The sequence below is a fragment of the Phyllobates terribilis genome, unplaced genomic scaffold (genome assembly GCF_046119375.1).
Source record: "Phyllobates terribilis strain yellow unplaced genomic scaffold, ASM4611937v1 Scaffold_9__5_contigs__length_417890890, whole genome shotgun sequence".
In the NCBI taxonomy this organism is placed as follows: Eukaryota; Metazoa; Chordata; class Amphibia; order Anura; family Dendrobatidae; genus Phyllobates; species Phyllobates terribilis.
Window position 1 is genome coordinate 17569225 of NW_027362769.1, and position 18192 is coordinate 17587416.

An 18192-nucleotide genomic window follows, 5' to 3' on the forward strand; every position below is an offset into this window, starting at 1 on the left:
GTTCATGTCCAATGAACTCGGCTCACCTCATGCACGTCACTGACAGCGTGGGAAAATTCTCAAGCTGAAGCGCTGAGTGCAGGAGAATTTTCCCACGCTGTCAGTGACGTGCATAAGGTGAGCTCATGTCCAATGAACTCAGCTCACCTCCTGCACGTCACTGACAGCGTGGGAGAATTCTCCTGCACTCAGCGCTTCAGTGTGAGAATTCTCCCACGCTGAAGCGCTGAGTGCAGGAGAATTTTCCCACGCTGTCAGTGACGTGCATGAGGTGAGCCGAGTTCATTGGACATTAACTCGGCTCATCTGGATGCCCTCACAGAGAGACACTGTGGAGCGCAAGCAAGCCTGCGCTTCTCAGTGTCTGCGGGATGACAGGCTGGATGGCAGCGTTCTGCTGCGGTCCAGCCTGTCATCTCGATGTAGCAGAGCTGAAGCTGTCGTGGGAACCATGGAAAGGTAAGGATGAGGTTGCTTTATTATTTTTCTTTTATTGCAGGAGATCGTTGGCTTCAGCTGGAATGGGCGTGACGGTAAGTATGGTTTAATTTAGAACAATAAAGGACTGTGTCTTTATTTCAATTAAAGGACTTTATTCTGGGTGTTTGTGTTTTTTTTAACTTTGACTATGGGGTTAGTAATGGGGGTGTCTTATAGATGCCTCTCCATTACTAACCTGGGCTTGATGTCAGCTGGCATTATAAGCTGACATCAACCCCAACCCTATTACCCCCTGCCACCGCACCAGGGCAGCGTGGAAGAGCGAGGCTAAGTGCCAGAATTGGCGCATCCTATGAATGCGCCATTTCTGGGGCGGCTGACGGCTGGTGTTTCTAGCCTGGGAGGGGGCCAATATTCATGGCTCCCTTCCTGGGCTATTAATATCAGCCCCCAGCTGTCTGCCTAGCCTTTGCTAGCTATTAAATTAGGGGGGACCCCACGTCATTTTTTTGGGGGGGTCCCCCATTTTAATAGCTAGTAAAGGCTATGTATTCAGCTGGGGGCTGATATTAGTAGCCTGGGAAGCTCCGTGGGTATTACCCCCTTCCCAGGCTTCAAACATCTGCCCCAGCCGTCTGCTTAACCTCCGCTAGAGCCTAAAATTAAGGGGAACCCCACGCCAATTTTTTAATAATAAATCCTTTATTTTAATACTAAATGACAAGTACAGTAACCAACACTATCACTGTACTTCATATATATGTGACTGACATGTTTCTATCTATCTAATCTATGTGTGATGCTCTATCTTTCTGTTCTAAATTGTCGGGTACCGCTGCTGAATTGCCGGCCGGCTTTTTTAAAGAGACAGTGCATGAAAACACTATTATTTTTTTAAATAAATCCTTTACACTAAATGACAAGTACAGTAAGCAACACTGTCACTGTACTTATTATATATGTGACTGACATGTTTCTATCTATCTAATCTATGTGTGAAGCTCTATTCTTTCTGTTCTAAATTGTCGGGTACAGATGCTGAATTGCCGGCCGGCTTTTTTAAAGAGACGGTGCATGAAAACACTAATATTTTTTTTAATAAATCCTTTACACTAAATGACAAGTGCAGTAACCAACACTGTCACTGTGCTTCTTATATGTGTGACTGACATGTTTCTATCTATCTAATCTATGTGTGATGCTCTATTCCTTCTTGTCTAAATTGTCGGGTACCGGTGTATGCCGCTGCTGAATTTGCCGGCCGGCTTTTTTAAAGAGAGTGTCTTCTGAGCAGTTTGTCAGCTTTTGGACACCTTTGCAGGTGTTTTCTATGTGTTTCTATGTGTTTTTGTTTGCCTGCCATTGGTTTTAACGGTGTTCGATGGTGTTCTAAGGTGTTCGACGAACAGTTCGACGAACAGTTCCTCGAACATCCCGGTGTTCGACGAACCGAACCGAACCCGAACACTACGGGGGTGGCTCAACACTACTTACTAATAAGATTCCTGTAGAGCCAATGGAAATTTGCATTCATTTTGGGCTTGAGATAGTGCAATTGTGAGATATAGAATCTGTATTAAGTGTTCATACAGAAAAAGTTGTCAACATACGCTGTATAGATTGGCAATAATAATAACATAGTAAAACCAATTGATTACATTTTTAACTTACCTATTAGCGATGCAATGTTCACTGCCCTTTTTGACATCACATTTTACATGTAATATTCTAGTGGCTTACTGGGTTAATGCGCCTATTTAGTAAACAGGAGTTCATGAGTACAAATCCACACAGACCTTCTTTTTCATTTACTTACTAATAAGCTTCCTGTGGAGCCAATGGAAATTTGTATTAATTTTGGGCTTGAGATAGTGCAATTGTGAGACATAGAATCTGTATTAAGTGTTCATAAAGAACAAGATGTCATCATCCGCTGTATTGATTTTTTTTAACAATAACATAGTGAAACCAATGGATTACTTTTTTAACTTGCCTATTAGCGATTCAATGTTCACTGCCCTTCTTGACATCACATTGCACATGTGATGGTCCAGTGACTTACAGGGTTAGTGCACAGGTATTGTAAGCAGGAGTTCATGAGCTCATTTCCAAGAAGAACCTTTTTTTCATTTACTTACTAATAAGATTCCTGTAGAGCCAATGGAAATTTGCATTCATTTTGGGCTTGAGATAGTGCAATTGTGAGATATAGAATCTGTATTAAGTGTTCATACAGAAAAAGTTGTCAACATACGCTGTATAGATTGGCGTTAATAATAACATAGTAAAACCAATGGATTACATTTTTAACTTACCTATTAGCGATTCAATATTCACTGCCCTTTTTGACATCACATTCTACATGTGGTATTCCAGTGGCTTACTGGGTTAATGCGCCTATTTTGTAAACAGGAGTTCATGAGTACAAATCCACACAGAGCTTCTTTTTCATTTACTTACTAATAAGCTTCCTGTGGAGCCAATGGAAATTTGTATTAATTTTGGGCTTGAGATAGTGCAATTGTGAGACATAGAATCCGTATTAATTGTTCATAAAGAACAAGATGTCATCATACGCTGTATTGATTGTTTTTAACAATAACATAGTGAAACCAATGGATTACTTTTTTAACTTGCCTATTAGCGATTCAATGTTCACTGCCCTTCTTGATATCGCATTGCACATGTGATGGTCCAGTGGCTTACAGGGTTAATGCACAGGTACTGTAAGCAAGAGTTCATGAGCTCATTTCCAGGAAGAGCCTTTTTTTCATTTACTTACTAATAAGATTCCTGTAGAGCCAATGGAAATTTGCATTCATTTTGGGCTTGAGATAGTGCAATTGTGAGATATAGAATCTGTATTAAGTGTTCATACAGAAAAAGTTGTCAACATACGCTGTATAGATTGGCATTAATAATAACATAGTAAAACCAATTGATTACATTTTTAACTTACCTATTAGCGATTCAATGTTCACTGCCCTTTTTGACATCACATTCTACATGTGATATTCCAGTGGCTTACTGGGTTAACGCGCCTATTTTGTAAACATGAGTACAAATCCACACAGAGCTTCTTTTTCATTTACTTACTAATAAGCTTCCTGTGGAGCCAATGGAAATTTGTATTAATTTTGGGCTTGAGATAGTGCAATTGTGAGGCATAGAATCTGTATTAAGTGTTCATAAAGAACAAGATGTCATCATACGCTGTATTGATTTTTTTTAACAATAACATAGTGAAACCAATGGATTACTTTTTTAACTTGCCTATTAGCGATTCAATGTTCACTGCCCTTCTTGATATCGCATTGCACATGTGATGGTCCAGTGGCTTACAGGGTTAATGCACAGGTACTGTAAGCAAGAGTTCATGAGCTCATTTCCAGGAAGAGCCTTTTTTTCATTTACTTACTAATAAGATTCCTGTAGAGCCAATGGAAATTTGCATTCATTTTGGGCTTGAGATAGTGCAATTGTGAGATATAGAATCTGTATTAAGTGTTCATACAGAAAAAGTTGTCAACATACGCTGTATAGATTGGCGTTAATAATAACATAGTAAAACCAATGGATTACATTTTTAACTTACCTATTAGCGATTCAATGTTCACTGCCCTTTTTGACATCACATTCTACATGTGATATTCCAGTGGCTTACTGGGTTAATGCGCCTATTTTGTAAACAGGAGTTCATGAGTACAAATCCACACAGAGCTTCTTTTTCATTTACTTACTAATAAGCTTCCTGTGGAGCCAATGGAAATTTGTATTAATTTTGGGCTTGAGATAGTGCAATTGTGAGACATAGAATCCGTATTAAGTGTTCATAAAGAACAAGATGTCATCATACGCTGTATTGATTGTTTTTAACAATAACATAGTGAAACCAATGGATTACTTTTTTAACTTGCCTATTAGCGATTCAATGTTCACTGCCCTTCTTGACATCACATTGCACATGTGATGGTTAGTGACTTACAGGGTTAATGCACAGGTATTGTAAGCAGGAGTTCATGAGCTCATTTCCAAGAAGAACCTTTTTTTCATTTACTTACTAATAAGATTCCTGTAGAGCCAATGGAAATTTGCATTCATTTTGGGCTTGAGATAGTGCAATTGTGAGATATAGAATCTGTATTAAGTGTTCATACAGAAAAAGTTGTCAACATACGCTGTATAGATTGGCGTTAATAATAACATAGTAAAACCAATGGATTACATTTTTAACGTACCTATTAGCGATTCAATGTTCACTGCCCTTTTTCACATCACATTCTACATGTGATATTCTACTGGCTTACTGGTTTAATGCGCCTATTTTGTAAACAGGAGTTCATGAGTACAAATCCACACAGACCTTCTTTTTCATTTACTTACTAATTAGCTTCCTGTGGAGCCAATGGAAATTTGTATTAATTTTGGGCTTGAGATAGTGCAATTGTGAGACATAGAATCCGTATTAAGTGTTCATAAAGAACAAGATGTCATCATACGCTGTATTGATTGTATTTAACAATAACATAGTGAAACCAATGGATTACTTTTTTAACTTGCCTATTAGCGATTCAATGTTCACTGCCCTTCTTGATATCGCATTGCACATGTGATGGTCCAGTGGCTTACAGGGTTAATGCACAGGTATTGTAAGCAGGAGTTCATGAGCTCATTTCCAAGAAGAACCTTTTTTTCATTTACTTACTAATAGGATTCCTGTAGAGCAAAAGGAAATTTGCATTCATTTTGAGCTTGAGATAGTGCAATTGTGAGATATAGAATCTGTATTAAGTGTTCATACAGAAAAAGTTGTCAACATACGCTGTATAGATTGGCATTAATAATAACATAGTAAAACCAATTGATTACATTTTTAACTTACCTATTAGCGATTCAATGTTCACTGCCCTTTTTGACATCACATTCTACATGTGATATTCCAGTGGCTTACTGGGTTAACGCGCCTATTTTGTAAACATGAGTACAAATCCACACAGAGCTTCTTTTTCATTTACTTACTAATAAGCTTCCTGTGGAGCCAATGGAAATTTGTATTAATTTTGGGCTTGAGATAGTGCAATTGTGAGGCATAGAATCTGTATTAAGTGTTCATAAAGAACAAGATGTCATCATACGCTGTATTGATTTTTTTTAACAATAACATAGTGAAACCAATGGATTACTTTTTTAACTTGCCTATTAGCGATTCAATGTTCACTGCCCTTCTTGACATCACATTGCACATGTGATGGTCCAGTGACTTACAGGGTTAATGCACAGGTATTGTAAGCAGGAGTTCATGAGCTCATTTCCAAGAAGAACCTTTTTTTCATTTACTTACTAATAAGATTCCTGTAGAGCCAATGGAAATTTGCATTCATTTTGGGCTTGAGATAGTGCAATTGTGAGATATAGAATCTGTATTAAGTGTTCATACAGAAAAAGTTGTCAACATACGCTGTATAGATTGGCGTTAATGATAACATAGTAAAACCAATGGATTACATTTTTAACTTACCTATTAGCGATTCAATGTTCACTGCCCTTTTTGACATCACATTCTACATGTGATATTCCAGTGGTTTACTGGGTTAATGTGCCTATTTTGTAAACAGGAGTTCATGAGTACAAATCCACACAGAGCTTCTTTTTCATTTACTTACTAATAAGCTTCCTGTGGAGCCAATGGAAATTTGTATTAATTTTGGGCTTGAGATAGTGCAATTGTGAGACATAGAAACTGTATTAAGTGTTCATAAAGAACAAGATGTCATCATACGCTGTATTGATTGTTTTTAACAATAACATAGTGAAACCAATGGATTACTTTTTTAACTTGCCTATTAGCGATTCAATGTTCACTGCCCTTCTTGACATCACATTGCACATGTGATGGTTAGTGACTTACAGGGTTAATGCACAGGTATTGTAAGCAGGAGTTCATGAGCTCATTTCCAAGAAGAACCTTTTTTTCATTTACTTACTAATAAGATTCCTGTAGAGCCAATGGAAATTTGCATTCATTTTGGGCTTGAGATAGTGCAATTGTGAGATATAGAATCTGTATTAAGTGTTCATACAGAAAAAGTTGTCAACATACGCTGTATAGATTGGCGTTAATAATAACATAGTAAAACCAATGGATTACATTTTTAACGTACCTATTAGCGATTCAATGTTCACTGCCCTTTTTCACATCACATTCTACATGTGATATTCTACTGGCTTACTGGTTTAATGCGCCTATTTTGTAAACAGGAGTTCATGAGTACAAATCCACACAGACCTTCTTTTTCATTTACTTACTAATTAGCTTCCTGTGGAGCCAATGGAAATTTGTATTAATTTTGGGCTTGAGATAGTGCAATTGTGAGACATAGAATCCGTATTAAGTGTTCATAAAGAACAAGATGTCATCATACGCTGTATTGATTGTTTTTAACAATAACATAGTGAAACCAATGGATTACTTTTTTAACTTGCCTATTAGCGATTCAATGTTCACTGCCCTTCTTGATATCGCATTGCACATGTGATGGTCCAGTGGCTTACAGGGTTAATGCACAGGTATTGTAAGCAGGAGTTCATGAGCTCATTTCCAAGAAGAACCTTTTTTTCATTTACTTACTAATAGGATTCCTGTAGAGCAAAAGGAAATTTGCATTCATTTTGAGCTTGAGATAGTGCAATTGTGAGATATAGAATCTGTATTAAGTGTTCATACAGAAAAAGTTGTCAACATACGCTGTATAGATTGGCATTAATAATAACATAGTAAAACCAATTGATTACATTTTTAACTTACCTATTAGCGATTCAATGTTCACTGCCCTTTTTGACATCACATTCTACATGTGATATTCCAGTGGCTTACTGGGTTAACGCGCCTATTTTGTAAACATGAGTACAAATCCACACAGAGCTTCTTTTTCATTTACTTACTAATAAGCTTCCTGTGGAGCCAATGGAAATTTGTATTAATTTTGGGCTTGAGATAGTGCAATTGTGAGGCATAGAATCTGTATTAAGTGTTCATAAAGAACAAGATGTCATCATTCGCTGTATTGATTTTTTTTAACAATAACATAGTGAAACCAATGGATTACTTTTTTAACTTGCCTATTAGCGATTCAATGTTCACTGCCCTTCTGACATCACATTGCACATGTGATGGTCCAGTGACTTACAGGGTTAATGCACAGGTATTGTAAGCAGGAGTTCATGAGCTCATTTCCAAGAAGAACCTTTTTTTCATTTACTTACTAATAAGATTCCTGTAGAGCCAATGGAAATTTGCATTCATTTTGGGCTTGAGATAGTGCAATTGTGAGATATAGAATCTGTATTAAGTGTTCATACAGAAAAAGTTGTCAACATACGCTGTATAGATTGGCGTTAATAATAACATAGTAAAACCAATGGATTACATTTTTAACTTACCTATTAGCGATTCAATGTTCACTGCCCTTTTTGACATCACATTCTACTTGTGATATTCCAGTGGCTTACTGGGTTAATGCACCTATTTTGTAAACAGGAGTTCATGAGTACAAATCCACACAGAGCTTCTTTTTCATTTACTTACTAATAAGCTTCCTGTGGAGCCAATGGAAATTTGTATTAATTTTGGGCTTGAGGTAGTGCAATTGTGAGACATAGAAACTGTATTAAGTGTTCATAAAGAACAAGATGTCATCATACGCTGTATTGATTTTTTTTAACAATAACATAGTGAAACCAATGGATTACTTTTTTAACTTGCCTATTAGCGATTCAATGTTCACTGCCCTTCTTGACATCACATTACACATGTGATGGTTAGTGACTTACAGGGTTAATGCACAGGTATTGTAAGCAGGAGTTCATGAGCTCATTTCCAAGAAGAACCTTTTTTTCATTTACTTACTAATAAGATTCCTGTAGAGCCAATGGAAATTTGCATTCATTTTGGGCTTGAGATAGTGCAATTGTGAGATATAGAATCTGTATTAAGTGTTCATACAGAAAAAGTTGTCAACATACGCTGTATAGATTGGCGTTAATAATAACATAGTAAAACCAATGGATTACATTTTTAACGTACCTATTAGCGATTCAATGTTCACTGCCCTTTTTCACATCACATTCTACATGTGATATTCTACTGGCTTACTGGTTTAATGCGCCTATTTTGTAAACAGGAGTTCATGAGTACAAATCCACACAGACCTTCTTTTTCATTTACTTACTAATTAGCTTCCTGTGGAGCCAATGGAAATTTGTATTAATTTTGGGCTTGAGATAGTGCAATTGTGAGACATAGAATCCGTATTAAGTGTTCATAAAGAACAAGATGTCATCATACGCTGTATTGATTGTTTTTAACAATAACATAGTGAAACCAATGGATTACTTTTTTAACTTGCCTATTAGCGATTCAATGTTCACTGCCCTTCTTGATATCGCATTGCACATGTGATGGTCCAGTGGCTTACAGGGTTAATGCACAGGTATTGTAAGCAGGAGTTCATGAGCTCATTTCCAAGAAGAACCTTTTTTTCATTTACTTACTAATAGGATTCCTGTAGAGCAAAAGGAAATTTGCATTCATTTTGAGCTTGAGATAGTGCAATTGTGAGATATAGAATCTGTATTAAGTGTTCATACAGAAAAAGTTGTCAACATACGCTGTATAGATTGGCATTAATAATAACATAGTAAAACCAATTGATTACATTTTTAACTTACCTATTAGCGATTCAATGTTCACTGCCCTTTTTGACATCACATTCTACATGTGATATTCCAGTGGCTTACTGGGTTAACGCGCCTATTTTGTAAACATGAGTACAAATCCACACAGAGCTTCTTTTTCATTTACTTACTAATAAGCTTCCTGTGGAGCCAATGGAAATTTGTATTAATTTTGGGCTTGAGATAGTGCAATTGTGAGGCATAGAATCTGTATTAAGTGTTCATAAAGAACAAGATGTCATCATACGCTGTATTGATTTTTTTTAACAATAACATAGTGAAACCAATGGATTACTTTTTTAACTTGCCTATTAGCGATTCAATGTTCACTGCCCTTCTTGACATCACATTGCACATGTGATGGTCCAGTGACTTACAGGGTTAATGCACAGGTATTGTAAGCAGGAGTTCATGAGCTCATTTCCAAGAAGAACCTTTTTTTCATTTACTTACTAATAAGATTCCTGTAGAGCCAATGGAAATTTGCATTCATTTTGGGCTTGAGATAGTGCAATTGTGAGATATAGAATCTGTATTAAGTGTTCATACAGAAAAAGTTGTCAACATACGCTGTATAGATTGGCGTTAATGATAACATAGTAAAACCAATGGATTACATTTTTAACTTACCTATTAGCGATTCAATGTTCACTGCCCTTTTTGACATCACATTCTACATGTGATATTCCAGTGGTTTACTGGGTTAATGTGCCTATTTTGTAAACAGGAGTTCATGAGTACAAATCCACACAGAGCTTCTTTTTCATTTACTTACTAATAAGCTTCCTGTGGAGCCAATGGAAATTTGTATTAATTTTGGGCTTGAGATAGTGCAATTGTGAGACATAGAAACTGTATTAAGTGTTCATAAAGAACAAGATGTCATCATACGCTGTATTGATTGTTTTTAACAATAACATAGTGAAACCAATGGATTACTTTTTTAACTTGCCTATTAGCGATTCAATGTTCACTGCCCTTCTTGACATCACATTGCACATGTGATGGTTAGTGACTTACAGGGTTAATGCACAGGTATTGTAAGCAGGAGTTCATGAGCTCATTTCCAAGAAGAACCTTTTTTTCATTTACTTACTAATAAGATTCCTGTAGAGCCAATGGAAATTTGCATTCATTTTGGGCTTGAGATAGTGCAATTGTGAGATATAGAATCTGTATTAAGTGTTCATACAGAAAAAGTTGTCAACATACGCTGTATAGATTGGCGTTAATAATAACATAGTAAAACCAATGGATTACATTTTTAACGTACCTATTAGCGATTCAATGTTCACTGCCCTTTTTCACATCACATTCTACATGTGATATTCTACTGGCTTACTGGTTTAATGCGCCTATTTTGTAAACAGGAGTTCATGAGTACAAATCCACACAGACCTTCTTTTTCATTTACTTACTAATTAGCTTCCTGTGGAGCCAATGGAAATTTGTATTAATTTTGGGCTTGAGATAGTGCAATTGTGAGACATAGAATCCGTATTAAGTGTTCATAAAGAACAAGATGTCATCATACGCTGTATTGATTGTTTTTAACAATAACATAGTGAAACCAATGGATTACTTTTTTAACTTGCCTATTAGCGATTCAATGTTCACTGCCCTTCTTGATATCGCATTGCACATGTGATGGTCCAGTGGCTTACAGGGTTAATGCACAGGTATTGTAAGCAGGAGTTCATGAGCTCATTTCCAAGAAGAACCTTTTTTTCATTTACTTACTAATAGGATTCCTGTAGAGCAAAAGGAAATTTGCATTCATTTTGAGCTTGAGATAGTGCAATTGTGAGATATAGAATCTGTATTAAGTGTTCATACAGAAAAAGTTGTCAACATACGCTGTATAGATTGGCATTAATAATAACATAGTAAAACCAATTGATTACATTTTTAACTTACCTATTAGCGATTCAATGTTCACTGCCCTTTTTGACATCACATTCTACATGTGATATTCCAGTGGCTTACTGGGTTAACGCGCCTATTTTGTAAACATGAGTACAAATCCACACAGAGCTTCTTTTTCATTTACTTACTAATAAGCTTCCTGTGGAGCCAATGGAAATTTGTATTAATTTTGGGCTTGAGATAGTGCAATTGTGAGGCATAGAATCTGTATTAAGTGTTCATAAAGAACAAGATGTCATCATTCGCTGTATTGATTTTTTTTAACAATAACATAGTGAAACCAATGGATTACTTTTTTAACTTGCCTATTAGCGATTCAATGTTCACTGCCCTTCTGACATCACATTGCACATGTGATGGTCCAGTGACTTACAGGGTTAATGCACAGGTATTGTAAGCAGGAGTTCATGAGCTCATTTCCAAGAAGAACCTTTTTTTCATTTACTTACTAATAAGATTCCTGTAGAGCCAATGGAAATTTGCATTCATTTTGGGCTTGAGATAGTGCAATTGTGAGATATAGAATCTGTATTAAGTGTTCATACAGAAAAAGTTGTCAACATACGCTGTATAGATTGGCGTTAATAATAACATAGTAAAACCAATGGATTACATTTTTAACTTACCTATTAGCGATTCAATGTTCACTGCCCTTTTTGACATCACATTCTACTTGTGATATTCCAGTGGCTTACTGGGTTAATGCACCTATTTTGTAAACAGGAGTTCATGAGTACAAATCCACACAGAGCTTCTTTTTCATTTACTTACTAATAAGCTTCCTGTGGAGCCAATGGAAATTTGTATTAATTTTGGGCTTGAGGTAGTGCAATTGTGAGACATAGAAACTGTATTAAGTGTTCATAAAGAACAAGATGTCATCATACGCTGTATTGATTTTTTTTAACAATAACATAGTGAAACCAATGGATTACTTTTTTAACTTGCCTATTAGCGATTCAATGTTCACTGCCCTTCTTGACATCACATTACACATGTGATGGTTAGTGACTTACAGGGTTAATGCACAGGTATTGTAAGCAGGAGTTCATGAGCTCATTTCCAAGAAGAACCTTTTTTTCATTTACTTACTAATAAGATTCCTGTAGAGCCAATGGAAATTTGCATTCATTTTGGGCTTGAGATAGTGCAATTGTGAGATATAGAATCTGTATTAAGTGTTCATACAGAAAAAGTTGTCAACATACGCTGTATAGATTGGCGTTAATAATAACATAGTAAAACCAATGGATTACATTTTTAACGTACCTATTAGCGATTCAATGTTCACTGCCCTTTTTCACATCACATTCTACATGTGATATTCTACTGGCTTACTGGTTTAATGCGCCTATTTTGTAAACAGGAGTTCATGAGTACAAATCCACACAGACCTTCTTTTTCATTTACTTACTAATTAGCTTCCTGTGGAGCCAATGGAAATTTGTATTAATTTTGGGCTTGAGATAGTGCAATTGTGAGACATAGAATCCGTATTAAGTGTTCATAAAGAACAAGATGTCATCATACGCTGTATTGATTGTTTTTAACAATAACATAGTGAAACCAATGGATTACTTTTTTAACTTGCCTATTAGCGATTCAATGTTCACTGCCCTTCTTGATATCGCATTGCACATGTGATGGTCCAGTGGCTTACAGGGTTAATGCACAGGTATTGTAAGCAGGAGTTCATGAGCTCATTTCCAAGAAGAACCTTTTTTTCATTTACTTACTAATAGGATTCCTGTAGAGCAAAAGGAAATTTGCATTCATTTTGAGCTTGAGATAGTGCAATTGTGAGATATAGAATCTGTATTAAGTGTTCATACAGAAAAAGTTGTCAACATACGCTGTATAGATTGGCATTAATAATAACATAGTAAAACCAATTGATTACATTTTTAACTTACCTATTAGCGATTCAATGTTCACTGCCCTTTTTGACATCACATTCTACATGTGATATTCCAGTGGCTTACTGGGTTAACGCGCCTATTTTGTAAACATGAGTACAAATCCACACAGAGCTTCTTTTTCATTTACTTACTAATAAGCTTCCTGTGGAGCCAATGGAAATTTGTATTAATTTTGGGCTTGAGATAGTGCAATTGTGAGGCATAGAATCTGTATTAAGTGTTCATAAAGAACAAGATGTCATCATTCGCTGTATTGATTTTTTTTAACAATAACATAGTGAAACCAATGGATTACTTTTTTAACTTGCCTATTAGCGATTCAATGTTCACTGCCCTTCTGACATCACATTGCACATGTGATGGTCCAGTGACTTACAGGGTTAATGCACAGGTATTGTAAGCAGGAGTTCATGAGCTCATTTCCAAGAAGAACCTTTTTTTCATTTACTTACTAATAAGATTCCTGTAGAGCCAATGGAAATTTGCATTCATTTTGGGCTTGAGATAGTGCAATTGTGAGATATAGAATCTGTATTAAGTGTTCATACAGAAAAAGTTGTCAACATACGCTGTATAGATTGGCGTTAATAATAACATAGTAAAACCAATGGATTACATTTTTAACTTACCTATTAGCGATTCAATGTTCACTGCCCTTTTTGACATCACATTCTACATGTGATATTCCAGTGGCTTACTGGGTTAATGCACCTATTTTGTAAACAGGAGTTCATGAGTACAAATCCACACAGAGCTTCTTTTTCATTTACTTACTAATAAGCTTCCTGTGGAGCCAATGGAAATTTGTATTAATTTTGGGCTTGAGGTAGTGCAATTGTGAGACATAGAAACTGTATTAAGTGTTCATAAAGAACAAGATGTCATCATACGCTGTATTGATTTTTTTTAACAATAACATAGTGAAACCAATGGATTACTTTTTTAACTTGCCTATTAGCGATTCAATGTTCACTGCCCTTCTTGACATCACATTACACATGTGATGGTTAGTGACTTACAGGGTTAATGCACAGGTATTGTAAGCAGGAGTTCATGAGCTCATTTCCAAGAAGAACCTTTTTTTCATTTACTTACTAATAAGATTCCTGTAGAGCCAATGGAAATTTGCATTCATTTTGGGCTTGAGATAGTGCAATTGTGAGATATAGAATCTGTATTAAGTGTTCATACAGAAAAAGTTGTCAACATACGCTGTATAGATTGGCGTTAATAATAACATAGTAAAACCAATGGATTACATTTTTAACTTACCTATTAGCGATTCAATGTTCACTGCCCTTTTTCACATCACATTCTACATGTGATATTCTACTGGCTTACTGGGTTAATGCGCCTATTTTGTAAACAGGAGTTCATGAGTACAAATCCACACAGACCTTCTTTTTCATTTACTTACTAATTAGCTTCCTGTGGAGCCAATGGAAATTTGTATTAATTTTGGGCTTGAGATAGTGCAATTGTGAGACATAGAATCCGTATTAAGTGTTCATAAAGAACAAGATGTCATCATACGCTGTATTGATTGTTTTTAACAATAACATAGTGAAACCAATGGATTACTTTTTTAACTTGCCTATTAGCGATTCAATGTTCACTGCCCTTCTTGATATCGCATTGCACATGTGATGGTCCAGTGGCTTACAGGGTTAATGCACAGGTATTGTAAGCAGGAGTTCATGAGCTCATTTCCAAGAAGAACCTTTTTTTCATTTACTTACTAATAGGATTCCTGTAGAGCAAAAGGAAATTTGCATTCATTTTGAGCTTGAGATAGTGCAATTGTGAGATATAGAATCTGTATTAAGTGTTCATACAGAAAAAGTTGTCAACATACGCTGTATAGATTGGCATTAATAATAACATAGTAAAACCAATTGATTACATTTTTAACTTACCTATTAGCGATTCAATGTTCACTGCCCTTTTTGACATCACATTCTACATGTGATATTCCAGTGGCTTACTGGGTTAACGCGCCTATTTTGTAAACATGAGTACAAATCCACACAGAGCTTCTTTTTCATTTACTTACTAATAAGCTTCCTGTGGAGCCAATGGAAATTTGTATTAATTTTGGGCTTGAGATAGTGCAATTGTGAGACATAGAAACTGTATTAAGTGTTCATAAAGAAGAAAATGTCATCATACGCTGTATTGATTGTTTTTAACAATAACATAGTGAAACCAATGGATTACTTTTTTAACTTGCCTATTAGCGATTCAATGTTCACTGCCCTTCTTGATATCGCATTGCACATGTGATGGTCCAGTGGCTTACAGGGTTAATGCACAGGTATTGTAAGCAGGAGTTCGTGAGCTCATTTCCAAGAAGAACCTTTTTTTCATTTACTTACTAATAGGATTCCTGTAGAGCAAAAGGAAATTTGCATTCATTTTGGGCTTGAGATAGTGCAATTGTGAGGCATAGAATCTGTATTAAGTGTTCATAAAGAACAAGATGTCATCATACGCTGTATTGATTTTTTTTAACAATAACATAGTGAAACCAATGGATTACTTTTTTAACTTGCCTATTAGCGATTCAATGTTCACTGCCCTTCTTGACATCACATTGCACATGTGATGGTCCAGTGACTTACAGGGTTAATGCACAGGTATTGTAAGCAGGAGTTCATGAGCTCATTTCCAAGAAGAACCTTTTTTTCATTTACTTACTAATAAGATTCCTGTAGAGCCAATGGAAATTTGCATTCATTTTGGGCTTGAGATAGTGCAATTGTGAGATATAGAATCTGTATTAAGTGTTCATACAGAAAAAGTTGTCAGCAAACGCTGTATAGATTGGCGTTAATAATAACATAGTAAAACCAATGGATTACATTTTTAACTTACCTATTAGCGATTCAATGTTCACTGCCCTTTTTGACATCGCATTCTACATGTGATATTCCAGTGGCTTACTGGGTTAATGCGCCTATTTTGTAAACAGGAGTTCATGAGTACAAATCCACACAGAGCTTCTTTTTCATTTACTTACTAATAAGCTTCCTGTGGAGCCAATGGAAATTTGTATTAATTTTGGGCTTGAGATAGTGCAATTGTGAGACATAGAAACTGTATTAAGTGTTCATAAAGAACAAGATGTCATCATACGCTGTATTGATTTTTTTTAACAATAACATAGTGAAACCAATGGATTACTTTTTTAACTTGCCTATTAGCGATTCAATGTTCACTGCCCTTCTTGACATCACATTGCACATGTGATGGTTAGTGACTTACAGGGTTAATGCACAGGTATTGTAAGCAGGAGTTCATGAGCTCATTTCCAAGAAGAACCTTTTTTTCATTTACTTACTAATAAGATTCCTGTAGAGCCAATGGAAATTTGCATTCATTTTGGGCTTGAGATAGTGCAATTGTGAGATATAGAATCTGTATTAAGTGTTCATACAGAAAAAGTTGTCAACATACGCTGTATAGATTGGCGTTAATAATAACATAGTAAAACCAATGGATTACATTTTTAACTTACCTATTAGCGATTCAATGTTCACTGCCCTTTTTCACATCACATTCTACATGTGATATTCTACTGGCTTACTGGGTTAATGCGCCTATTTTGTAAACAGGAGTTCATGAGTACAAATCCACACAGACCTTCTTTTTCATTTACTTACTAATTAGCTTCCTGTGGAGCCAATGGAAATTTGTATTAATTTTGGGCTTGAGATAGTGCAATTGTGAGACATAGAATCCGTATTAAGTGTTCATAAAGAACAAGATGTCATCATACGCTGTATTGATTGTTTTTAACAATAACATAGTGAAACCAATGGATTACTTTTTTAACTTGCCTATTAGCGATTCAATGTTCACTGCCCTTCTTGATATCGCATTGCACATGTGATGGTCCAGTGGCTTACAGGGTTAATGCACAGGTATTGTAAGCAGGAGTTCATGAGCTCATTTCCAAGAAGAACCTTTTTTTCATTTACTTACTAATAGGATTCCTGTAGAGCAAAAGGAAATTTGCATTCATTTTGAGCTTGAGATAGTGCAATTGTGAGATATAGAATCTGTATTAAGTGTTCATACAGAAAAAGTTGTCAACATACGCTGTATAGATTGGCATTAATAATAACATAGTAAAACCAATTGATTACATTTTTAACTTACCTATTAGCGATTCAATGTTCACTGCCCTTTTTGACATCACATTCTACATGTGATATTCCAGTGGCTTACTGGGTTAACGCGCCTATTTTGTAAACATGAGTACAAATCCACACAGAGCTTCTTTTTCATTTACTTACTAATAAGCTTCCTGTGGAGCCAATGGAAATTTGTATTAATTTTGGGCTTGAGATAGTGCAATTGTGAGGCATAGAATCTGTATTAAGTGTTCATAAAGAACAAGATGTCATCATTCGCTGTATTGATTTTTTTTAACAATAACATAGTGAAACCAATGGATTACTTTTTTAACTTGCCTATTAGCGATTCAATGTTCACTGCCCTTCTGACATCACATTGCACATGTGATGGTCCAGTGACTTACAGGGTTAATGCACAGGTATTGTAAGCAGGAGTTCATGAGCTCATTTCCAAGAAGAACCTTTTTTTCATTTACTTACTAATAAGATTCCTGTAGAGCCAATGGAAATTTGCATTCATTTTGGGCTTGAGATAGTGCAATTGTGAGATATAGAATCTGTATTAAGTGTTCATACAGAAAAAGTTGTCAACATACGCTGTATAGATTGGCGTTAATAATAACATAGTAAAACCAATGGATTACATTTTTAACTTACCTATTAGCGATTCAATGTTCACTGCCCTTTTTGACATCACATTCTACTTGTGATATTCCAGTGGCTTACTGGGTTAATGCACCTATTTTGTAAACAGGAGTTCATGAGTACAAATCCACACAGAGCTTCTTTTTCATTTACTTACTAATAAGCTTCCTGTGGAGCCAATGGAAATTTGTATTAATTTTGGGCTTGAGGTAGTGCAATTGTGAGACATAGAAACTGTATTAAGTGTTCATAAAGAACAAGATGTCATCATACGCTGTATTGATTTTTTTTAACAATAACATAGTGAAACCAATGGATTACTTTTTTAACTTGCCTATTAGCGATTCAATGTTCACTGCCCTTCTTGACATCACATTACACATGTGATG